Source organism: Acanthochromis polyacanthus, chromosome 21, assembly GCF_021347895.1.
Source record: "Acanthochromis polyacanthus isolate Apoly-LR-REF ecotype Palm Island chromosome 21, KAUST_Apoly_ChrSc, whole genome shotgun sequence".
In the NCBI taxonomy this organism is placed as follows: domain Eukaryota; kingdom Metazoa; phylum Chordata; class Actinopteri; family Pomacentridae; genus Acanthochromis; species Acanthochromis polyacanthus.
This window is the reverse complement of record NC_067133.1, coordinates 26,394,874-26,421,832: the sequence shown is the minus strand read 5'-3', so window position 1 is coordinate 26,421,832 and position 26,959 is coordinate 26,394,874. Positions and strand designations below refer to the sequence as shown.

Genomic DNA, 26,959 nt, shown 5'->3' with positions numbered 1-26,959 from the left:
GGAGGAAGAAAATACAGGATTAAGAATTGAAAATGAAAAACTGAAAAGCATGTTAATGAGAGGTAAGATATAGAGAAAACCTTTTTTACATTATTCATTCCAGAGTAGCTCTGCGATTTGTCCTGAAGAATTATTGTTTGACCTAACTATATTTTAATTGTATTTACAGAGATACCAGGTATGATTGCTAAGGTGAAGACAGCCCTCAAGTCTTCAGGGTCGACGTCCTCTAGCTCTGACTTGGAACAAGGCCAGCTTTCATCTTCAAGGATTCCAAAGCCATCTCCACCTGTTGCCCAGGCCTGTCCCAAGACTTCCACAGACCAGGTACTCTTTTTATTATGTTGAAAGAATCATTCATTTCCTTTGAGTTATCTCTCAGTTCCACAGTAGTTATTCAAGGTTATAATTTTGGTTTGCCATATACACTGACTTTCTTTAGAACTGACATTTGTTTCTCATCTCTAAAAGCTTTATCTAAAAAGCTTTGGGCTGCCTGTTGGATGAGAACTCAGTAGAGCACACACACGACAGAATCATGAATAAACTTTTGCTCTAGTTTATTGGTCCTAGAATTTTATGAACATTTAAATTTCAGGAACAGAAAAATGTTAGCAAAACTATTCAAATTACCACATTGTTATATTACTGGAGTTAGTTAATCGTTTGAGCATCGATGTGTCCAACGTCTACAGTCGCATATTTGTGTTTACCGTAGTCTTCAGTATGAAAAGATTTGGTAATAACCTTTTTTTATTCTTTTAACAGGTTGAGATTGTTCCTGGCTCCAAGGTGTTCATAGACAGGCTGGCTTGGGCTGTGGCTCAGAATGCTAATTCGGTGTCATGCTTTATCCGGACAGTCCTCACGTCCATCTTTCCAATGGATGTGCTGCTAGTAAGCAGCCTACGTGGAACGTCCAGGGACTCTTCTGGTCAACAAAAGCAGCCTCTGGACAAAAAGAAACTGGACGCCATCTATAGTAAGCATAATACTTAACCTTTTGCGTGACAAAGGTGCTAAATTGCACCAAGGTATTTCACCTGCAAAACAACTGATTAATCTCACAACTTCCTGTTACATCACCAAAATGACGTGAATATTTTGCAGATGAAATCACTTGTTGCATTTTAGTTATTCTAAAAATTAAAAGTGTATTGTTTCCAATGTACCGTGAGTAGATGCAACAGATAGAAAATGTAATACGGCATTTATTGTTAAGGTACTTTATTTTGTCACCATACACAATTGCACAGCGAAATTTGTCCTCTGGATTTTACCTATCTTTCGCTGCCACTGAGTCACTCTGAATGAGCAGTTAGCAGTCGCGGTGCAGTGTGTGTTATGTCAAAGTGAATGGAAAATTTACATGACTTTTGTTTTTATTTTTCAGGGGCGACACTAGACAAATGGCCTCACACCATCCCGTCACACATTGGGGCCGTCATCAACTCAAAAGTCACCGAAATTAGGGGAAAAAACAAACTTAAAAATCCGGATCCGGAAACACTGATGTTGTTTGATGACAACACTCAGGAGTAAATGTAAGACTCTAGAGTCATGTGAGGTTAGGTTTTTAAAATGTTAGCCTAATTGTTTATTGTTTGTTTGTTGAGTTTAAATTTGCCTTTGCAAATTTTACATGTTTTCAAATAAAACATATTTTTGTCAGAAAATTTGTATAAGTATTTTGTTTATTCCATGTATACTTCATATTAGAGATCTTATATGTAAAATGTAGTAATTATATAACATACTTATAAATGATCATATTAAATCCTTGTAAAATATTTGAAAGCTGGCACACTCCTTACCTACAAAATACATACCAAAAAAGTCTAAGAGACATAGAAAAAATATACAATATAATGATGTTAAATGTGAGTGTTTTTCTATATGAATACTAATATGCACATATAAGATTTGTGTATTCTTTTACGAAATTAATGATCTGTAACATATATCTAAAATATTAACTTTCATATAAAAAACACGTCTTAGGTTATATTATCCACATAAGTATTTGAAAAACCCACATGTGATTTATATGTTGTTTCTGATATGAAAGGGGCCATAATTGGTTTGATATTTTACATGACATGGCATGACATGGCAAAAGAGTTTTGGTTTTTCCCCTCATCCTCGCCACTCTAGTATCCTAGCTCTCAGGACCTGATTTTATCCTAAGAATACAAGAAAGACATGAAGCTTCCTGTATACAAACCATACAGGAATTTTTCATATGGGTCCTTACGCACAAAACAGGGCGTAAATCACAAACTTTGCGTAGAAAGTGGCGTACGCTGTGTACGTTGTGATTTCTAAAACAAACTTGGCGTGAGAATGTGCGCACCGGTGCGCCAACTTTGATGCTTGCTTAAGCACATTTTGGAGACAGAGGGAACGGCAGTGCCGGAGGATGAAGTGGTGAATTGAAACCAGATTGATCTCAAACCTTTATTGTTATCACATATTAGACTTGTAGAGCCGGATAATCATAAACCCTCATTGTTGTAGATGTTCATATAGTGCGTCATTCGGTCGACGACTGTATTTGCAGAACTATGTTCATATATCAACAGGGGCGGATTGAACGTTATTTCATTCGGTCGTTTGACCAAACGGCCGGTCCACATCTGGGGCCGGTGCGGTGATCTTTATTAAATAATTTTGTTTACTGATCCCCCGGCGCCCGTATGGCTCATCGGGGAAAGCAGAAGACCCATTTGCAGAGGTCGTCTCCGACGCAGTGGCCCGGGTTCGATTCCTGCCTGCGGCACTTTTATGCATGTCTTCCCCTTACTCTTCCCCCCATTTCCTGTCACTCTTCACTGCAACTATCACAGTAAAAAGGCAAAAAAAAGTAAAGAATTTTGTTTATTTATCCATATGCGGTCGAATGGGATGAGCGTCCAACCATTAATCAGCCCTGTACAGGCACACAGGCCCACATGCTTCACACCACAACCCCCGAGTGAAAATGAATTTGTCTATGTGAACCGAAAAAATGTACATTCAATCAGTGTACAAATTATTTGTACATCGGACATGATCATAACAAATTTAGTGGCAGGGTGGCCTGGGTCAACACATGATTCATTCATCCTGACGCACAGCAGTGAAAAGACTGCCGGCCGGCGCTGCGTGAAATGCCGTGGACCAGCAGCTTATTTATATACAGATACATTCACGAGTTACTTTGCATTGACCATTCATGGAAAAATGTGGGTGTGTTGTGGGCGGAATGTGAGGTGGATCCACCTGTGCAATCTTCCAGCTGGTGTGTGATTTATCAAGAAATTGCATGCAGCTGTGCTTACGCAAAGTTTTATAAATCAGGGGCGAAGGGCATATGCCCATTTCGTATTTTCGGCGTACGCAAACTTTAGTATGAATCCTACGCAATGTTTTATAAATGAGGCCCCAGGTGAGTTGGGTGAGCTAATTGTTGCAGCTGATTTTCATCCCAGCAATCAGCAGTGCCGGCAATGAGAGCAGGAAGAGCAAGAGGGCAAGTGACTGGGAGAAAGAGACAGGAGGGAGAGATGACAGACAGAGGGAGCCAAAGAAAGACAGGTCAAAACACACACAGATGAGCAATAATGGGGGAAAGTGTCACGCATCAGAGGTGAACCCAAGCAGCAGGCACAGACAAAAGGGTGAGATTAATGATGATTTAATTAAAGAATGTAGACAAACAGAAACATCTCTTAAATAACACAGGTGAGGGAAGAGCAGGAGGGAGAACTAAACCGAATCTAACAAACTAAAGAAGGATCAGGGACCGAGGTAAAAACTATAAAATAAACCGAACTAAACTAACAAAGGGTGGACCCGAAGGCCGATTTAAACTAAACATAGAACAGAACTAAGTTACTGGAAAAGGGAGACTTACAAAATGTCCAGGGTGAAATGGTGGAAGCGGGCAAACAGATGGAGCAAATAGGGAGACATGACGAGGGCAGGGAAACAGATAAAAAGTCCAAAGGTGATTGAGTCCAGAAAGCCGAGTGAAGAAAACGAGGAGCAATGTGCAGGGTCCAGCAAAGTGCATCATGGGCTTGGAAGTGGGAACATGGAACAATGAGCCGGCAGTGAACTCTGTAGAAAGGCTGGCTTATATACTGCAGTGATTGTCGATTCTTGCCAGCTGTGCTCTCTGCACAGCCGTTCCTCATTTGGCTGATTGAGCCAGAGCACCGGAGCAGGAGGATCATGACAGAAAGAAGGAAAAAGGAGGAAGAAGGGCAGGGCCTGGAGCAGGATCATAACTCCTCTGGCAGTTTACCACTTACCTTTGGACCATTTCAAGCTATTCATTGGACTCAAACTACTTGAATTTCAATTCATAACTGGAAAAATTGTTGCGTTCAAAAACTTTTGACCAGTTGTGTATGTCAAAGTAATTAAACATTGCAAAGGCAAACCCCTCTCCTGTGATGAACATGTGTAAATCAGGTACTTTCTGTCCCACCATTGCCAAACCTTGGAAACCTGTGGCTGACTGGGAAACATGGGCTAGCACTAGAATATTAATAATATAATCACGCTTATGTCAAGACTTAACATAAGTAGCAGGAAGACGGACGGTATTTTTTAGACTGGCAAATAAAATAGAAAGGCAGACAAACAAAGATCTAACAGGAGAGAAAACAACGACAGAGAGACAAGCAAAGAATGAATAATGAACTGTTGACTGTCTCTTGTTCTTGCTCTGTTTGCCCCCCCCACCACCACCTTTGACTTCTATCTTCTTCTTCAGTCTGTGTTATTCTCAGATTTTTCCCATCCCCTAACCACACATTCTCTTTTTTTATCACCTCTATTTGCTCTCCCTCTGCCTCCACTCCTTTCCCTTCCTCTACCTCCAAGCGTTGTTTCCACCGTCGGCCTCTCCTGCCTCTTTCCCCAGTTTTCTGTCTCATCCTTTCATCCCTCATCCTTGTTGTTCTTCTAACTCCATTCCCCATCCTCCCCTTCCTCTCTCTTCCCTCCCTATGGCCAACCACTGCTTAAACAAAGTTTTTTTAGGAAGTTGAAGAGTTGAACTGATTGGTCAGTCCATCGTGGAGCTGCACACAAAATACCCACACATATATGCAGCCAGAGAGCTCTGCTGTGTTCTGCTTCGGTTCCCCCGAAACAAAAATTGTAGCTCGGGGCGAGAAGCTGAGCCTGATGTTACTATCTTCCAATGAAGAACAAACAAAACACATTCAGAGTTTTAAACATCATCTGTCCAGAGCCACTCAAAGTTGGTGATGCCAGAAGAAAAGCTGAGCATTTATGGAACATGGTCACAGTGATCACTGCCAGGAAGAAGAGCTGAGGTTCTAAATAGGGAACAGAAACCAGTGTCATTTCAGCCCCTCTTACCTTCTTTCCCGACAGCAATCAGATGAATATGTGCAGCACATAACTTTAGGATTTTAGGAGACAAAACAGATGCAGGAATATACATAGAGCAGATGAGGAGGATGCTCCGTACTCCACCCCGCGACGCCTCATTCATTTCCATTCATCTGTTTTCCTTCTTCCCTTTCTCCTTCCTTCTTTCCACCCCGTCCCTGACGAGATGCTTTCTGACATCGCCACTGGCTGCCGGTTCCTCTAGCCATCTGCAACACACACAAACCCACTAGTCCTGAACAACACAAACTCCGACACATAATCGCACACTCAGCACAATCACAAGACATAATCTACTGTATCGCTTTAGCTTCTCTAAAAAAGATGACCAAAAAGATTATTTGAGTTGTAACAGTTCTATTCAACTTTACTTCACAGTGGTGTCGCAACTCACAATACTTTGGTGTACAACATCCTGGCAGGACACAAATCACAATGTAAGCAGTTCGGTCCATCAAGACAAACAGTACCACAAAAACCAACTTCATTGATTGGACCTGCTCTACCTGGGTTTTAGTAATGATGATGATGTATTTAGGGCTGCACAGTGGTGTAGTGGTTAGCACTTTCGCCTTGGAGCAAGAAGATCCCCGGTTCAAATCCTGGCTTGGGCCTGGGATCTTTCTGCATGGAGTTTGCATGTTCTCCCTGTGCATGCGTGGGTTCTCTGCAGGCACTCCGGCTTCCTCCCACAGTCCAAAAATATGCTGAGGTTAATTAGTTACTCTAAGTTGCCCGTAGGTGTGAATATGAGTGTGATTGTTTGTCTGTATATGTAGCCCTGTGACAGACTGGTGACCTGTCCAGGGTGTCCCCTGCCTTCGCCCGAGTCAGCTGGGATAGGCTCCAGCAGCCCCCGCGACCCTAGTGAGGATAAAGCGGTGTATAGAGAATGGATGCATGGATGATTGTATTTATTAATGATTTAATTTTCTCTTTTTTGTCAACTTTCATGTAATTTCGCCAGCACCACTTTTGACTGTATGAAAGATGGACTCTCTGTGACATCAGCCGTGGGTTTCTTGAAGAGTGATTTTGAAGATCAGTGTGCTGGTGAAGCACAGCATCACTGTAACTACGACAACAAGTGAATGCTACGTCAACATTGCCTACTGATGATCACATGATTGTGAACCTACTACAAATCGACTGCTGCAGACTTATGGGAACTTATCTGTCGGAAATTATACACTGACTGAGCAGCCTTGGCAGAGTACTGCACTTTGTGGTTTTCTTGTCTTGTCAATGCTGTAAAGCTTAACATTTTAACAAGGGGGACTATAGGCATGAATTCCATTGTGGAGCCTGCCTCAAATGGCACTTTGAAGAACTACAAGTTTCAACATTCACTGAAAATGCACACAGGGTCAACATGTAAAATGCTGAAACAGATGTTAAAACATCAATGACAGAATTTTTTGGCCACTTGGGTGCAGCAAGCTCTAGCTGTAAAGATAACACCTTATATACAACCTTATAATGCATCAAAACTGTTGGCAAACAGTGATCTAATTTCACATCCATTAGAAATGGAGCACCACTACCACTCATTTCATTTTTCAACATATCTGGTTCTTCAGCTGCTTCGCTATATTGTTATTACTTTGGTATAAGCGGTTTTCAGAGTATTTTTACGTAAAATATCTGCCTGTTCCATCCATCTACTATAGAGATGAGAGCACTGACACTGAAACATGAAGAGTATGGGCTGAAAAAATCAAAACAATGAGCTGAAAGATGCTAAAATACTTCAGAGAGCTGAGGGTAACTGCACAGTCACTTGATGATACACATGAAATGCTGACAACTGTAAAATCCCAAGCGCACTAAGCAATTGCATTAATTAATGATTTAAAAACCATGAAAAACTAATTTTTCCTGTGCTGTGCTTATTAGTGATTTGATATTTATGGTGGATGTCAAGCAGCAACAGTCTCTCTGCATTGAGCTTTAATAGGCTCGTGTTGTTACTCTATGTTATACATTCTGTATCTTTGCCACTGATGAGTCGAGAGCTGTCTAAGATCACAAATGATATGTCATTAGTCAAGGCAGCACTCTGCTCAGTTACATCCTAAACACAGCTTCAGCTGTCTTCACAAAATTAAAACAGTCAAGTATTTTGAGAGAATCCAAGTTAGAATAAATCCACCCTTTGATGCTTCAAGAATCATTTACACACACACACCGAGTGTGGTGAAATCTTTACATTCAATACAATTACCCTTCAAAATGTATCTTCTGCTTCAGATTTATGATGTTGCAATGTCTTGTAGTGGCAAGAAGAAAAGTTCAAGAATAACAGAAGACAGAAGCCATAATAATTCCAGAATAAAAGTAAGCCTGTATTATAATGAAGACAAAGTACAACAAATGAAGTTTTTCTGTTGTGTATAAGTATTATTAAAAACAGGCTGTGTTAAAAATGAGAGAATTTGGTTGTAATTTCTTTTTAACTTCAGCATTGAGTGGGCAGGACAGGGCTGACAAGGGAGGACTAAATAAACACCATCTGTCTTGTAATGGAAAAGCATGTAAATTGTAACCTGAACTTGGATCTGAGCTCCACAGGGACATGGTTTGGGTCAATATGTATGCAGAGCTCTGCTCCTTCAGGCTCTGGTCTGTTTAAACCCATATCTTTAAACAACCTGATCAGACTATGCAGAGAAGACTCAGTGTGTTCTGAAAACTCAAAATGTGTTTTTACTGTTTTGAATTCTCCTCTTTCGGGGCATATTTAACTCCTCTGCAATGGATTCCTCCCTGAATGAGTGTTGATATTCCAGACAACTGAAAACGTTCTCCTCTCTAGCTCCTTGGTGTCAGAGCTGAAAATATGCTCACATATCACTTTGTCTTCCCAGTAAAAGGCCTTTACTCCTACACTGGTAGTAACTTAGGATAATTAAGCCAATTTTACAGTTGGCACAGGTGAGGAACATATATTTCTCACTGTAAGGCTGGATGCAGTAATGTTGCCAGCTGCTCTGTGGGCAGCCGTCATTTATTCAGTCCAGAGGGTTTCTAGACAGCTTCAATTGTTACTTCAGTCATTTATCTGCAGAAATGGTGATACTGCAGTTGCATCTCTTTGTCTCTGCTAAACACATCTGTACACATTTGCATGCGTTCCTAAAAACACACACATTTGGTCAGTAGCTTGAGTTGATTATGCATGACCTCTTGAAATACCAGCAAAATGCCACCAAGGAGCACACAGAGGTCTGATATAGTATGAATGCGCATCATAATACTGCTGGATACTAGTTAGCCACACACGAGTTACACATTTACATTTTACCCTAGACGATCATTCATAAGGAAAACCTGTCCTGTGGGGCTTTTTTTCAGTCACTCTCATGAGTTAAGTTTCAAAAAAATTAGATTATAGCCCTGGAGGCCATGTTCTTGTGATGCTCCCACGCTACAACACACACACACACACACACACACACACACACACACACACACACACACACACACACACACACACACACACACACACACACACACACACACACACACACACACACACATACACACACACACCAAACCAAAAGAGAATCTCTGTGGCATCTCTCAGTAGAATCACATTCCACATTCACTTTGTTCAAATGTGTTTTCTTCTGCTTTACCTCAGGGGCTCCTGGGTTTTCTTATGACTCAACTTCCTCCTTAATATATGTGTGTGTGCATGTGTGGTATTCGGCTTACTGAGTCACCGCTCTTGTGTCCAGAGAGTGATTCTGCTGACTCCAGAGTTGTGTCTTTAATCACAGTGTGTGTGCATGTGTGTGTGTGTGTCTACTGTAGGCTTGTGTCTCTGTACAGCGTATCCTTGTTTGTATGTCTTTAAGTGTGTATCGTAGCTTGTGGAGATCCAGTTTGTGTTTGTGTGGTTGTGTTCATGTGTTGGCTAATGGGTTTTGTCAGTGTGACTGAACTGTACTGAGGTCAACACAGTTGATTAAAGAAGCGAGCCGCGCTGCTCTTCCTACATATTTACCACCACACAGTGTACCTCTCCATTCTAAGCCTCCACTTTACTGGTGCTCAGATTAAAAATTTACTGCTTGCAGTGACAGACACTAAATCCACTGCTTCACATTATTAAAAGTTTGAATGTCTGCAGGCAAAATGAGCATCTGAACTGGTATTAGTGGATGAAGATAGATGGGGAAAGAACAAATTCTCAGACTGGGGGTGGGATCATCTTGAAATGCAGCTCTACAACTCACTTAAAAATGAACAGTTCTCTTTCAGCCCTATTCTGAAAGGAGATTATGTTGTGGTTGCACTTCTAGTCAACATTGGTTTCGTTCTAAAGGACAGACAGAGCTGAAACACCCCAAAATGGCCAATATAGTTGAGCAAAACAGCCAAAAATTATCTGGTTTCACCACCTCCAATATCAGTAATTTCCAAATTTCCTCCTCACTCTTCTCATTTTAAACTTAATGTCTTTTGAGTGCTGGATAGACAAAACAAGCTGTTTGGATCTCTCGGCTGGGGCTGTAGGAAATTGCAATGCGTCACTAGTTCATGGATAAATCAACTCCACTTTCATCTGTTTCAGCAGAACATCCAACCCATGGGCTACACTGAGCTTCATGTTCAGAAATTTAAAAAGTCAGCTCCTTTTCTTCTCTCAGTTGATTCATCTCTCAAGTTGCCTAATGCTGATGTTGGCTCAAAAGCAGCTCCCTGTTTTGCAAATTCTTCCATGTATCAAAAGGAATTATGATTGCATCTTTCTGTTGTGCCTTTAGCTTTTATTGCTTTAAACAGCTGTAATATATCACCATTCTTTTTCCAATTAAGTAAGATTAAAATAAACCTGTCATTCTGTCTATTCTGCTCACCTTGTTCCAACTATTTGATGAAGTCATATGATGCTGGCCCTGAATGAAATACTTAGAACCAAGGATCCATCCGTTTAAGCTCACTCCCCTATTTCAGGCTGACATAACTGATACACACGTGGACAAAATTGTTGGTACCCCTCAGTTAAAGAAGGAAAAACCCACAATTCTCACTGAAATCACTTGAAACTCACAAAAGTAACAATAAATAAAAAAAATTTAAAATTAAATAATCAAAATCAGCCATCACTTTTGAATTGTTGATTAACATAATTATTTAAAAAAACAAACTAATGAAATAGGGCTGGACAAAAATGATGGTACCCATAACTTAATATTTTGTTGCACAACCTTTTGAGGCAATCACTGCAATTAAACGATTTCTGTATTTGTCAATGAGCGTTCTGCAGCTGTCAACAGGTATTTTGGCCCACTCCTCATGAGCAAACAGCTCCAGTTGTCTCAGGTTTGATGGGTGTCTTCTCCAAATGGCATGTTTCAGCTCCTTCCACATATGTTCAATGGGATTCAGATCTGGGCTCATAGAAGGCCACTTTAGAATAGTCCAACGCTTTTCTCTCAGCCATTCTTGGGTGTTTTTGGCTGTGTGTTTTGGATCGTTGTCCTGTTGGAAGACCCATGACCTGCGACTGAGACCAAGCTTTCTGACACTAGGCAGCACATTTCTCTCCAGAATGCCTTGATAGTCTTCAGATTTCATCGTACCTTGCACACTTTCAAGACACCCTGTGCCAGATGCAGCAAAGCAGCCCCAAAACATTACTGAGCCTCCTCCATGTTTCACCGTAGGGACAGTGTTCTTTTCTTCGTATGCTTGGTTTTTGAGTCTATGAACATAGAGTTGATGTGCCTTACCAAAAAGCTCCAGTTTGGTCTCATCTGTCCAAAGGACATTCTCCCAGAAGCTTTGTGGCTTGTCAACATGCATTTTTGCAAATTCCAGTCTCGCTTTTTTATGAGTTTTTTTCAGCAGTGGTGTCCTCCTTGGTCGTCTCCCATGAAGTCCACTTTGGCTCAAACAACGACGAATGGTGCGATCTGACACTGATGTACCTTGGCCTTGGAGTTCACCTTTAATTTCTTTGGAGGTTGCTCTGGGCTCTTTGGATACAATTCCAACGATCCGTCTCTTCAATTTGTCATCAATTTTCCTCTTGCGGCCACGTCCAGGGAGGTTGGCTACTGTCCCGTGGGTCTTGAACTTCTGAATAATATGAGCCACTGTTGTCACAGGAACTTCAAGCTGTTTAGAGATGGTCTTATAGCCTTTACCTTTAAGATGTTTGTCTATCATTTTTTTCGGATGTCCTGGGACAATTCTCTCCTTCGCTTTCTGTTGTCCATGTTCAGTGTGGTACACACCTTTTCACCAAACAGCAGGGTGACTACTTGTCTCCCTTTAAATAGGCAGACTGACTGATTATGAGTTTGGAAACACCTGTGATGTCAATTAAATGACACACCTGAGTTAATCATGTCACTCTGGTCAAATAGTTTTCAATCTTTTATAGAGGTACCATCATTTTTGTCCAGGCCTGTTTCATTAGTTTGTTTTTTTTAATAATTATGTTAATCAACAATTCAAAAGTAATGGCTGTTTTTGATTATTTAATTTTCAATAAATTTTTATTTATTGTTACTTTTGTGAGTTTCAAGTGATTTCAGTGAGAATTGTGGGTTTTTCCTTCTTTAACTGAGGGGTACCAACAATTTTGTCCACGTGTGTATATTTGAATCTTCACTGGAATACAAAGCAAATATTTTAAACAATGTTCAGCTGCACAGTATGAGCCTGGACTCCAAATTCCTTAGCCTCAGTTACTTTCAAGGCAAAATTGTGATTTATCATATTATGGAATGAAATTTGAGATTTAGACGAGACTCACCATTTAAATTAAACACAATTACATCTTTTCTTTTTTGCCATATGGTTCATAATAGACAGGAATATTTTGTGATAAAATCAAGTGAGCATTAGCCTAGCCACGCTAGACCCAGGCCTGAAGACACAAGGGTCTAGGAACTCTCGACAGGGAGGGAGGCGGGCTAAAAGGTTGTCTTTCAAATCACTCTGCAGCAATTGGTTAGGTATACAACCAATCAGTGCAACGAATAGGCTGACGTAGTTCCTAGAGGATGTGGGAATTCGGTGAAGCCTTATTTATACAGTCAATGGGTGAAGCTCAAGTATATTACAGACATGTTAACAGAAAGATTATTCAGAGTCGGTGCTAATGGAGCTCAACGACTGTTGTCGTTTTTGTTGTCGACCCTCGCAGAGAATTAAATTCGTTGCCGTGTGTTGTCTTGCACGGCTAGGCTAGTTGTTTCCTGTTGTTTCTGTCAGAATCGTCGCGCCTCTGTCGTCACTTAGTTATCGCCTTCTGACTCTACACTTCATGGTGATTCGTCGGCCAGTTTTAGGAGCATCCAACCTCGAGGCTTACCGAGGGTAACTAGACCCACCCTGGCAGAGAATTAAATTCGTTGCCATGGGTTGAGCATCATTTTCAGCAGCTTTTTAGCTACAAAATAAAAAATAAAATAAAAAAATACAGAAAATAACAAAAAAAGTAAAAATATTTTGTCCTTTAGTGTTTCATTAAAATTTGATAATAAATGTGAAATGTACGTACAATGGCAATAAATATGAATTAATAATTAATTTTAAATGTATATATTTTTGCACATTGTCAAGTAGATGTTGATATAACATAACAGTTACAGACATAACAGTTCACTGAAGGTTTAAATAAAGGTTTATATAATCTATCTATCTATCTATCTATCTATCTGTCTATCTATCTATCATTTTCAAAAATATTTTACATATATACAAAACTGTAGGGTCTTGCACTTGATTGAATATGATCGTAATAATTTCGGAAAAATACGTAAAAGAACATTACTTCCACACAAAACCTCTTTCTTCACTATTTGAAATTTAGAATATTTACCCTAGTTTAAAGCTCTTTCTGATAGCTCTTGCTGTCAGTCTTTTTTTTTTAGCTATTGTATTTAAATTCTGTCACGACGCTGCACCAGTGCACTGAACAACAGTGGCTATTTGAGCTTAAGTCACACAAACATGCTCCGAAGAAGATAGAAATCATTAATTAGCATTAAAAGCAACTTGAAAATCGTCCCACTTGACACAAATAAAACCTGTCATCATCTTCTCTTACAGTAAGAACACTAAGGAAAAATGTGAGCACCACTGTATAAATAATTTGCCTCATACAACCATCAGTCTCTCGGTGCTTTTAGCCCTTCCTTCCTGTCTAATCTTCTGATTCTCATCAGGTTGAGTGAAGTTGGCACTTGACTGCTCGCACAACTGAACATACATTGGTCATTGACCCCTATATCTAACTGTTACACACTCACATACAGACTATGTAACTCTGAGTTTATGCCCAAGAGCGCTATCTGACATCTTACTCATGCATTTCGTTTCTTGTTTCTTGCCTATACTGTACATCCTCGGTGCATGTGTTTGCATTGTTGTATTTTGCTGCTCGTGCTTTCTTGAACTCGCAGCGAGCAGCGTTGGCCTTTTAGTGTCGTTGCATCTGTCTGCTTAGCATTCCTCTGTTCTTCATGTCATGTTTGAAACATGGTTTAGTGATTGCTTTCTGAAAAAGCTTCTATGTTTGTGTTACAGAGTCACGTACAGTCACTATAATCCATGACAGTGCATGGAAAAGTTGCGGAATGGATTCCATAAATTGCTGGTTATTTACTGGAAATCCTCAGAAGACATTTTTTTAGTGTTGTTTTATTAAAGTAATTACCTTTTTTTAATGCTTCTGTTTACCTGTGGCAGCCACGCTTCCGTCAGTCTGCCCCTGGGCAACTGTGGCTACAAATGTAGCTTACCACCACCAGAGTGAGAATGTGTGACTGAATGAATAATGGATCCATTGTGAAGCGCTTTGAGTGCCCAGAAAAGCGCTATATAAATCTAATCCATTATTATTATTATTATTAAAGACTTAAGATATTGTAATGCACATTCTAATAGTACAAATTTCAAGCACAGTGACAGAGACTTACCATACACACCAATATAAACAAACTATTTTCGTTCGGCAATTTGTTTCCTTCTTCTGCCGCTATTTGTTTATGTTGGAAATGCCTCCAGCTATTATTTGAATGCCAGCTTTTGTTTTTAGAAAGTTAAAGTATTCTTGGTTTGATAAATGTCGACCTCAAAGATAACAGGCTTTGTTAAATCAACCAGAGAGTGAAAATGCAAAAAAGCTTCTTTATACTATGGATGCACTGAAATATTGTATTGGGATCCTCATTCATTAGAATACAGTAGAAAAGGACAGAAAATTGGGTTGTAATTGACTAGTTAGTGTTCCTGTCTAACTGAATCACACATTGCTGTATACTGAAACTCTAAAGCCCCTTCAAGACATGGGATGTATAACATTGCCATAATATGTGCAGTATGTTTGTCATATATTTGAGATTAGATAGTTCATCCAGCAATTGTATATGCTAATGAAACTGTAAACAAAAAATGTGAAATAAGTCATAACATGTTTTATATTTCAGATCCTTCAAAATAGTCACACTTTGTGTTGATTACTGCTTTGCACACTCTTGGCATTCTCTCGACAAACTTCATGAGGTAGAACCTGAAATGGTTTTCCAACAGTCTATTCCCAGAGATGCTGAGCACTCATCTTATCCACAGTCGTCTGGGTTGGGTTTAGGTCAGGTGACTGTGGAGGCCAGGTCATCTGATGCAACACTCCGTCACTTTCCTTCGTGGTCAAATAGCCCTTACACAGCCTGGAGGTGTGTTTGGGGTCATTGTTCTGTTTAAAAATAAATGACGGTCCAAATAAATGCAAGCCAGAAGTAATGGCATGTCACTGCAGGATCCTGTGGTCGCCATGTTAGTTCAGTGTTCCTTCAGTTTTGAATAAACCCCCAACAGTGTCACCAGCAAAGCACCCCCACACCATCACACCTCCTCCTCCATGCTTCATGGTGGAACCATGCATGTAAAGACCATCCATTCGCCTTTTCTGCACAAAGACACAGTGGGTGGAACCAAAGATCTCAAATTTGGACTCATCAGAGCAAAGCACAGATCTCCACTGGTCTAATGTCTGTTCCTTGTGTTTCTTGGCCCAAATAAATCTCTTCTGCTTGTTGCTTTTCCTTAGTAGTGGTTTCTGAGCAGCTGTTTGACCATAAAGGCCTGATTGGGTCAGTCTCCTCTGAACTGTTGATGTAGAGATGTGTCAGCTACTTGAACTCTGTGAGGCATTTATAAGAGCTCTAATCTGAAGAGGTGTTAATTTGCCATTTCTGAGGCTGGTGACTCGGATGAACTTTCCTCAGCAGCAGAGGTGACTCTTGATCTTCCTTTCCTGGGGTGGTCCTCGTTGAAGCCAGTTTTGTTGTAGTGCTTGATGGTTTTTGTGAATGCGCTTGGCGATACATTCAAAATTTTTGCAATTTTCTGGACTGACTGACCTTCAGTTCTTAAAGTAATGATGGACTGTTGTTTCTCTTTACTGAGCTGATTGATTCTTGACCTAATAGGGATCGTAATAGTTGTCAAACAGGGCTGTCAACTGTATACCAACCTGACTTCTGCACAACACAAGTGATGGTCCCAACCACATTAAGAAGGAAAGAAATTCAACAAATAGGGGACTAATTCATGAATCTCATTGAGAAATGCCAAGAGTATGCAAAGCTGTCATCAAAGCAAAGGATGTCTATTTTGGGAAATCTAAAATAAATAACTTGTCACCTTCCTAAAATAATGACCTAAGTCATTTTTTGACAAAAAATATTTTTTTGCCTAAATTATCTCCTCATGATGCTGGCCACCTCTGGTAAAATCGCCGACATCCTCAGTTGAACAGATCGTGTGATTCTACCCCCATAGTATAACTGCCTAGGTCAAGGTTCAATGTGGTTTCCTGAAAAACATGAAAAAATTACTTAAGCCATTATTTTAAGAGGGTGTCAGTATTTAGTTATTTCACAATTGATTGCTTGCTACATAATTCCATGCATCTTGTGTCATAGTTTTAATGTCTTCAGTATGTATCCACAATGCAGAAAGTAGTAAAAATAAAGAAAAACCATTGAATGAGAAGGTGTGTCCATACTTTTGACTGTGTATATATAAACTAATGGTATGTTTATCACACTGAAAAAACTAACAGACTATTGCATTTAGGTTTCACTAAAGACTAAAATTTTTGTCCATGTGTGATGATAGTGTGAAGTACTGCTTGGAGGCACTCAGGACTGAGCCATATAACGATTTAACAGCAGCTTGTACGTGTGTGTGACAGCTGAAGTGAAGAAAAGTCATTTATGATAGATTCTTGATTGATCCTGTCTCCATGTCAGGAGTATTTTGTATTTATAAGTACTTTATCAAGTTACCCTATTGCACCATGTGTGTAAATGTGCAAAATTGAAATCCTAGATTATTCCAATAAGCGAGTAGCAATAATCTGATTGGCTTCAGACATTAAAGGGTAATTTTTATGGACATTTCAGTTCATAGCTTCACAGACATGAAATTATACGGTAACGTAAATGAGAGGAGTGACTTTGTGATGCTTTTGGACCAATTTTGATGCCGAATTATGATCAAAGCCTTCCCCAAATAACTTTGAGGAACTTGAAGCACATTGATGGCACATGTCTATCTGCTAATGGGATTACATGCATATGCTGCACTGACAGTGATGCAGAAATGTTATATCCAATTGAGTAACATTGCCATTTACAGCAGGGTGACCTGGGTTGACACGTTCAGGTTCATGGAAAGAAGCAAATGTCTGAAAGCAGCTTAAACAATGTTACTCAGCACAAGATTTTGCAGATATATCAAGAAGATGTTGACATTTGGTAGCTGGACATTTGAGCGTAACTGTTAACAGTGAAATAAGAAAAGTTACTAATATTTGATTTATTGTGGAAAAAACACCAGTAAAACTCGTTGAGTGACCTTATAATTTTAGTTCCGTGAAAAAATCACCCAAAAGAAACATTTGGTGTCCTGATGGTTATCAAACTGTATCCTCTTATCATATTTGGAAGCACATATTGTGAAAAAAAAATCAAAAAATAGGGTAATAATGTGAAGTGCAGTCCACCAAACATGTACTGAGTGAGTTCATATGAGTTACAAAGGGGAAAAATACAAATAAGATAGAAAAACAATGAATATGTAGTGTTTAATGGGCAACACAGGAGATTCTCTTCATATGAGCCGATGAAATGTTTAATTGAATGAGGCTCAATGAGGCTTTCACACAACTGTGGTGATTCTTTTTCATACTTGAGTAAAATGCACCGGCGGAACCAGAAGTGTCCCGCTTCACATCATCATCCCTGCATATGTCCCAGAATGCACTGGGCCTTGTGGGCAAGTCTGGATATCACACAGCTCACAGAACCGACATATGCCCGTCTCTGTATCGAGCTTTTGAGATTTTTTTTCCACATTTCAAGTTTAGTTTTATTTTCTTTAGAGAGGAATCCCCCCCCATTTTAGGCTGAAGAAATTTTGTCTTCCATCACGTTTTCCTCCATTCTTTCATCTTTTAACAGCCTTCCAAAAGTTTCACCTCTTACATCAGACAGGAATTGCAATCAGTGAAACACAAAATATAATTGACTCCTTTCTTTAAACAGACAGAGATAAACCATCAGTGCTGCAGCCAAACTTTGAAATGAGAATAAGTTTTTACACATGCATGGACAAATGTGACAAACGGAGACAAGTGAGATGTGACAATAACAGAGAAATAAATTCTGGCCAGTTGGTGCATTTGAAACAGAGCGGATGAGAAGGCAGCTCAGTCATGCCTACTTTTAGAACTCATGTGCATTTTATATGTTCTACTTCACTAATTTTACACACACAAACACACACAGGGCTCATGTGCATTAATCTGAAAGTAATGCAGACAAGTCCTCAGCCTAAGAACTCTGACTTTGTTTTTATTTGCTGTTTTTGTCCTCTTTGTCTTATACCCTTTGTAACAAGCTTTCACTGATGACTACACTAAAAATGTTCCACTCATAGTATCTGCGGCAAACCAACATACACACAAACACTGGGTATTGGTCACGCACACGATAGAGGACATAAATCAGTGTGATTTGTTGGAGGTGGACTGGATAGTAGAACCTAGCTTTTTATCCTGCTGTGCTGCCAGCACAAGTGGACCAGTTCTAATAGTGCACTAATAGTTTCTGACAATGGAAGCTGTCCGTTGCTCTTTAGTTTAAAGCAACAAAGAGAAGATTATTCAAATGCTCAACTTGAGGTAGTTCAGATCTTTGGTGTGCATCCAAACATGTGGAAAAACAGTTCCGATTAGGAGCAGAAGAGGCTGGAACAATGGATGCTATCTGTAGTTTTCATTGAGGAAATTTGAGGAAATTATTCCATCTCTCTAAAATGATATTCCTAAAAATATCTGAAACACCTTTTGAAAATCATTTTTTGACCTTATGAATGTGTCTGTATGTTTTATTTTAATTTGCTAGAATACATATTGTGAGCAAAATAAGTTGTCAATTCTGGCTCAGCATTTTAACCTTAACCCTTCGATGCACGAGTGATTGGACCCTACACTCCATAAGAGGGTCAAAAAAGACATGTATAAGAATCAATGTGTTTTTTATAAAAGATGGAACAGATTATTTTCATGTTAAAACTTGTAAATATGTAGCTTTGATATACAGAGATGGTTTTATCTGAGTCTAACCAGTTATGAGAAAAGACGTTTAAGGCGTTAAATTGAATTGACTGCGGCCTTGTGTGTTGCTTCCACCATGATGAATAAATATGTGCTCTGCTTCTTATAAAGCTGAGAGAAAAGTACAAGCAAGTTTTTCCTTTTAACCAGATACTTCCATCAAAAAAAAAAAAAAAAACTGTATTTTCACAACACAAAAACTGCAGCTATGATAGTTTTCACATAGTATTAGGTGGTTTTTTGACAGAAGGGCTTGTAGCAGCTTTTCATTAACAGTCTGTGCACGCAGTCAAAATATTTCAGGGAGCATTATGAATCAAAGCTTCTTTTTGCCTTCCCGATTCTACCTGTCTGTCAGTATTCTTAATATGAAATGAAGCTGCTATTATTACCATAGTTGCTTCATGCTCTGGAGAACTCATTTTTCTTCTAATAATGGGAATAAGCGCTCTTTTCAACAATATATTCATCTCAATATTATAACAGAGTTATCATTTTAAAGCCAGAAAATGATTTCATTTTCATGTCAGCAGTTTTGTACCAGATGTGAGTACCAATACAAACTGCTGACCTTGAAACAGCAGCATACCGACGAGCGTCTCAGAAATAGAGATTGGAGTCGCAGGGGAGCTGGTGTGCTCGAGTTGTCCTGAGTGGCAAGGTGTGAGAGGAGACAGAGGCAGGAATTTGTCTGTGCATTCCAGAGGAAGCAATGGTGGAATTACATCTAGAAACACCCTGCTATACCGAAATTAATTTCAGGTTCAATCAACAATCAGAGAGAAATTTTCAAAGTTTTTTTTTCTATTCTGTTTATTTTACGCATTCTTTCCTGCATTAACTGTGTAGTGTTTTCACTCTTGTCTTTTGTCTCTTTGAATTAATTAGATGTTGTTAATGGTAAAATCCATTGTTCCTGAGCTGGAATGAAATTGCTGGCACATGCACGCTGGATTAATAGGAAATAGTTCAGCCATACAATCCAACCTCATTGTTTGTCTTTTTATTTTCCCTCAGTGATATCAGTCTTATCAGAATTGTACACTCAGGCAATCACTTAACTGCACTGAACTGAAACCAAACTGGAAGAAGACGCTCGTCTTGATGAAACACTGCAGGCTCCAGACCTCCAGCTTCTCAGCGAGCAAACCAACTGACTTTCACTCTCCCTTGCTGTTGTGCAGAGAAAACTCTATGCAGCATACACATCATGAAATCCAATCCCTGTTGCTCAAAACATGAGAGAGAAACACTGATTCTTGACTGACTTCTTTATTAAAACAACAATGGTACACTTTAAACCTATGGCAAAGCAGCTGCTCCGCGCACATTGCTGTACTATTAAGCTGCACTTACTGTTACGAGTAGCCAGAGGCCTGAAATTTATGAAAAATAAATCGTATTACAACTTTGAAGGAGAAAGAAAAAGTTGATTTGACGTATACCACTTTAGTTGAGTCCCTGCCTGAACAGTGGTATTGTATGGAGCAGTGGACCAGGTGCACTGACAGTATATATATAACAAATGATTTTAAAAATACACTGCTTGTCCAAAAAAAAGCTGCCACTTGCATTTAATTAAGCAAATAGGTAAGAGCCTTCCATTGGATAATTACTGGGGTAATAAATATGTTTCAGCTGCAACAACTTATTTAACCCCAACTGATGCAGTGAGGAGCTTCTCATTTCTTCAACAACCGTGTCAGAAAACATATCCTGTGGTCATGGAAAGGATGTTAATCGGTTTCAGAAGGGTCAAATTAGCCTGCATCAAGCAAAGAAAGCATCTAAGGAGATTTATGAAACTGCTAAAAGAACCGTACAATGCATGATTAAAACCAGGACAGACAGGAATGAACCATTGTCTTCGAGGAAGGAATGTGTTTGGAACATACTCTTAGATGATTGTAGGCAATAATTACGGCCACGTTTAATAGTGAAAGTAAGAGCATTTCCACATGTGCAGTGCAAAAGGAACTCAAGGGACTGGGACTAAACAGCTGTGTAGCCGTAGGAAAACCGCTGAGGCTAATCAGAAAAAAAGGGCTTTAATTTGCTAGGTAGCATAAGATTGGACTCTGAAGTAATGGAAGAAGGGCATGTGGTCTGATGGGTCCAGATTTACCCTGTTCCAAAGTGATGGGCGCATCAGGGTAAGAAGAGAGGCGGATGAAGTGACGCACTCATCATGCCTAGTGTCTACACACCTGTGGGGGTTAGAGTTATGATCTGGGGTTGGTCAGGTTCAGCAACGTTATGTTCCCAAAGAATGAGGTCAGCTGACTACCTGAAGATACTGAATGACCAGGTCTTTACATCAATGGAGTTTTTCTTCCCTGATTGCATGGACATGTTCCAAGACGATGATGCCAGGATTCATGGGGCTCACACTGAGAATGAGTGGATCAGGGAGCATGAGACGTCATTTTTACAGAGTCCAGACCTCAGCCTCACTGAGAATCCTTGGGATGTGCTGGAAGAGACTTTGCGCAGCGGTCTGACTCTCCCATCATCAATACAAGATCTTAACTCTGGACAAAAACAAATGCTGTGACATTGCAGAAGCTTATCAAAACAATGCCACAGTGAATTTGTGCCATTCTCAAAGCTAAAGGCGGTCCAATGAAATATTAGAGCGTGTGACTTTTTTGGACAGGCAGTGTTTGACTTAATTTAAACCAAAATTAGTGATATCTGACAACTCAGCATATTGTATGTATACAGTCCTCCAGTGCTCGATCTTCAGGCAAATGTACAGAGAAATTTACCAAACTTTTGGGGTGAAAAGACTCTCCTTGCCCAAGTGTCACTACTTTCTGCTGTTGTTGCAGTGAAGGACTGACCGCTCCACTGGCTTCACTCTGAAACCTCCAGGAAAAAAAACTATGAATACACACGGCCTCCCCCAGGCGGCACTGTGTGTACTATACGTAACCCTCACTCCCCTCAGGAAACAATAAATAATGAAAATTGTTCTCATTTATGTTTCCTTTACATGCCTGCTGCAGTGCTGCTGTAGTGCTGTGAATTGACTGCTGCTGTATCGCCACGAGGAACTATTAGTCTCTGACGAAGGCATCACAGCCAGGAGGGAGTGACATGAGCTAGGGAGGAACACCTGACACAAAATAATATCAGGTGCACTGACATTAGGGGGCAGATGCTCCCATGCACAAATCTACACACACTCACAAACATATCTATGCATGCACAAACACACTCGCATGGTAATGTACAGTAGAATTTGTCCTTGATGTGAGGCTCGAGGAGCTATTTTGAGTGTCCCACTTAGGCAGTGAGGCAGCTAAAATCTATACATCCTTCTGTGGCCCTGAGACACACATGCACAGATTTCACAGCTTCACATGTATCATATACACACACCAATTGAAGAAGAATCTCTTTTATGGATAGCCATTTTCCATCAATTCCAGTTTGGTGCCTGTCAATAAATCAATGTCTGGGGTGATTGATACTGCTGACCTTCAAATAACCTTGTTTTAATAGTTTGTGGTAAAGAATATTTTTATTTTTTCCTACAGCATAGATTATACTGTCCCCGCTGTCACCAAGAGGAGTTGTTTGGAAATGTCCTATTACACCCCCATCAAGATCACAGGGAATATTAAAGCACAAAAACTAGCTAATTAAGAGCATTATAAAAGGATATCAGTGCGAGGTAATGGCTCAAGACATGAATACTAAGCTACAATTAGGGTTGAACAAATGAAGGACACTCTGATATTAAAATCATCTTTTCCGGAGGAACCAAGTTTAATGTTCAGTACGTGTAGTCAATTCTCCTTACAAAATTTATTTTACATCCTCAGAAAAATACAAAATAAATCCAACCCACACACAAATCCACTCCACGTGTACACTTGCTCCTGCAGGGTTTGAACTTAATTTGAACTTAACACACAATCTTGACCTTTACATAAGACTAAAGAGTGGAGACGCACGAAGAGGGAGAGACAGGCAGAGAGGAGGCATGTAAGAAGCAGAAGAGGAGGGGAAAAAAAGGAAAAACCAAGAAGAGGGCAAACCGAAACAGGCGGAAATTTCATCCTTACTTCATTCCTCAGAGTAATACAGAACGGCAGGCTGTTAGGTAAACTGACTTGGATAATCACCGGGCAGCGAGAGGAGGAGGAGGAAGATGACGGGTCTGGGTGACTGGGGGTTTGAAAAAGAAAGGGGATGAGGAGATGCTGTTGTTAGAAATAGGGAGGGTGAAGAGGATAAATGTTGCTCCCAGATGAAAACGAAAGAATGACAAGAGATTGGAGGAGACAGCTTATGCAGGTAAACGACAAGGAGGGAACAGGTGCGCCGGAGTGAATCCTTGGAGGAGGCGTCGGTGGGGGAGATAAATGCAACGAGGGGAAGTGGAAAAGTTATTTAGGATATTGGAGCTTAGCTGAGGGCACAAGAGAGTCCATGTATCAACTCTCCCAAAAAAGAAACAATGTATTTCAGTACACTTTTTAATGCATTTGTAATTGACAAAGCACCTGCATCCCCTTGTGTGCTTGCATGTCACCGTTGCATCGCTCCCTCTGCGCCACTTTCTGTGCATGCATGCCTTTATATGTGAGTCTCGTGTGTGTGTGTGTGTGTGTGTGTGTGTGTGTGATGGCCTAGAACAGTAATGTATGCCTTCTCCTCAGCTGGGTTGATCTCATTGTGTCAAACTCAGGGCTTTGACTAATCACTCTCAAATAAGAGGACTCAGCGAACAGTTGCAAACACACTTACATGAGCACACACATCACACAAGAACGCAAGCTATCCCCGTATTTTCCTGCTGTCCACCCCCCCACACACACACACACACACCTCCATCTCCTCAACAATTGCTGTCATGCTTTCAACACATCTATCTTCTTTTCTGTTTGTGTCTGTCTGTATATATATATATATATATATATATATATATATATATATGTATTCTTTTTTACCTCAGTTTTACTGTCTGTCCTCTCTCCTGGTTTCATTGTGTTCCATTTTTCGATGGCAAACAGAGCAACAGGAGCACTGCGTGCATGCGACAAAAGTCATGAGGCTGGATTTAAACCCATAATGTGACCCTTCATGCTGCTTCATGTTGTTGAATTGTAGATTCAGGAATAGCGTGCCTCATTGATCCCGGAAGGAAATTGGTATTGCTCGTCTGCCTCCAGGTCAGAGGTCCATACTCAGCAACAGAACACAGCCATTACCTTTAAGGATCCCAAAGGACGAGTCTTAAAGGAAAAGTTGAACATTAGCTCAACCAGCTCTGGTGTAAATTCTCTTTCTCCTGGAAGCCCATATTTACAGTTAGGCTTCAAATGTGTGGAGCAGGTGCATGCCTGTATGATTGTGTGTGTGTGTGTGTGTGTGTGTGTGTGTGTGTGTGTGTGTGTGTGTGTGTGTGTGTGTGTGTGTGTGTGTGTGTGTGCCTTATGAGTGATTGCAGTTCGACCTTTCCTTCTGGCAACCTCTCCTGGATTGCACTCAGATCAAGATGGCAAGTACTCTAAATCTGTGAGTGTGTATGTGCATGCACGTGGATGCATGAATGTGTGTGTGTGTGTGTGTGTGTGTGTGTGTGTGTGTGTGTGTGTGTGTGTGTGTGTGTGTGTGTGTGTGTGTGTGTGTGTGTGTGTGTGTTTTGATGGATGCCACAGATCATGGCTGTTGGAATGCATTGTGGTGAGCCAGCTCAGCCAAGTCATATCACATTAACACACACACACCTACACGTACACACACACGCATGCCCTCCCATGAATGGATAAATGAATGAAGGCTGAGATGATATAGAATGATTGGAAAGTGGTCTGGTGAAGGTAATTTCATTCCTCTGTCACATTTTGTGTGCAAGCATGTGTGTGTCTGTGAGTGTCTGTGTGTGTGTGTGTGTGTGTGTGTGGACATTTCTGTGTACATGTGGACAATTCTTTGCTTGAAATCCTGATTGCGATGACAGTTTTTATGCATTTTTCAGACTTTGTTTATCGTTTAGGGTCCATGTTAGGATAATTTTTTTTGGAGGTTCTGGTTGGAATTAGATATTTTAGTTGTGACGGTTAAGGTTAAGGTGAGGGGACAGGGAATGCATTATGCAAATGAGCTCACAAAGACGGATGTGCATGTGTGTAGACACATGGTGACTGGATATGAGCATATATATAGTATCTACTAGAGCAGAGGGATTATTTTCTATTATTCATTTGTGCAGAGAGATATCTATCATCCTGTATATCTGGCTGTGCAATACAACATAGTCGATTTATGTGAATGCAGGAATGAAATGCAGTGTCATATTAAAATAGAATATGAATATCTGTCTATCCATCTATCTATCCATCTATCCATCCATCCATCCATCCATCCATCCATCCATCCATCTATCCAAGCTTTCTTCAAAAGTTAAAATGCAGCATTGCAGTAAATGTACAAACATTATATACCACCCTTCAACATATCTTAATCATATTCCTGTCTCAGTCTTCTATATCTGTATTATGCTCTGGATCATATGCATATCTATTGTCTAGCCTTACATTGCGTCATCTCGCAGCAGGAAAGTCACGAGTGCTGCTCCTGCTGCTGCAGCTGGCCTTGTCAGGTTGAGACGCACTACTCCCTGCAGCCTACTGGAGGCAGTGCAAGCTACACATTACTACACGCTGCCATCAAAGTAGAGCAGCAGAAACAGCAGCAGTGTTACCGCTGAGCATTTGCAGGATTGTGTGTGTGTGTGTGTGTGTGTGTGTGTGTGTGTGTGTGTGTGTGTGTGTGTGTGTGTGTGTGTGTGTGTGTGTGTGTGTGTGTGTGTGTGTGTGTGTGTGTGTGTGTGTTTGGGTTGGGTGTGTTCAGCAGGGCACGGCAGAGAAAGAAAAAAAAGGGAGTGAGTGGTAAAGATAACAGTTTCTAATTAAGTAAAAAAGGTGCATTTACTTTTATCACATTGCTGCAAACTATCTACTTCGAAGACCGTAGGAATCCACACTGCAGTGTCAAATCTAGGGCTTATATGTTCTAACAAGCTCATTCTTTATATTAGCAACTCATAATTCGGCACAGTGCAGATTTCCAGATGATACACATCACAGTTTAAAGACAATTTCAAGGCGGTTTGCATGCAGATATTGCTTGAATGCCATTGTTCTTAGTAGATTACACAACTGGACATGTATGCTTTCATTATATAAGTGTCTCCATGTTTAGTGAATGAACTGTCACCCCAGTCTCACCCCTCAGTGTAACACCTGCTCTGCTTACTGCCCACATAACATGAGTTTAATGTCACAATTAATCAGTACGTGAATAATCAATGTGGACATGAATGTCAGCCAAGAACTACAAGAAGCCCCGAGGCAAAATTTATCGAAGATCGTGTCTTTAAAGGGTCACGATTTGTTTATACCAATCTGTCATTTCCGTTCAACACAGACAGGAAGATGGTGACATACACATGGTGCACATGTGTTGGGTTGGCTTAAGGTCGAAGAAGCTGTCGATGTTACAGATTACAATCTCAGGATTAATTAAGAAGGTCTGACTGATGAAAACGAATTGTGGAGGTCAGCGTTGTCAGCTGAGTGTGAGAGTGTGCTTAATATAGAAGCATATACATCATCATGAATTCTCCTGAAAAGTGAAGCTTTTCTGTTCTTTTTCAAGTGTGAAAGTAACATAAAAAATTCAGAGGTATCGCACACTTTGTCCGTCACAGTAGACAGAAGAGTATGATATAAAAATGCAGCATCATGTGTATGCAAAGAATAAATTTCTATTATCCAGAATGCAGCAGAAACTACAATCAGCCTGATTATTGCTGAAACAGGCCTTTGCAATGCAGCAGGCATAATCTGGGCTTGTGTTTGTGTGAATACGAGTCAATATCGGTGC

The 26,959-nt window shown here is 40.2% G+C and overlaps 1 long non-coding RNA gene across 1 annotated transcript in view; it reads left to right on the top strand.

Moving 5' to 3' along the window:
- LOC127531537 (uncharacterized) overlaps positions 1-26,959 on the top strand; it is a 145,934-nt gene that overhangs the window by 43,932 nt on the left and 75,043 nt on the right. The gene's annotated exons all lie outside the window — the stretch shown is intronic.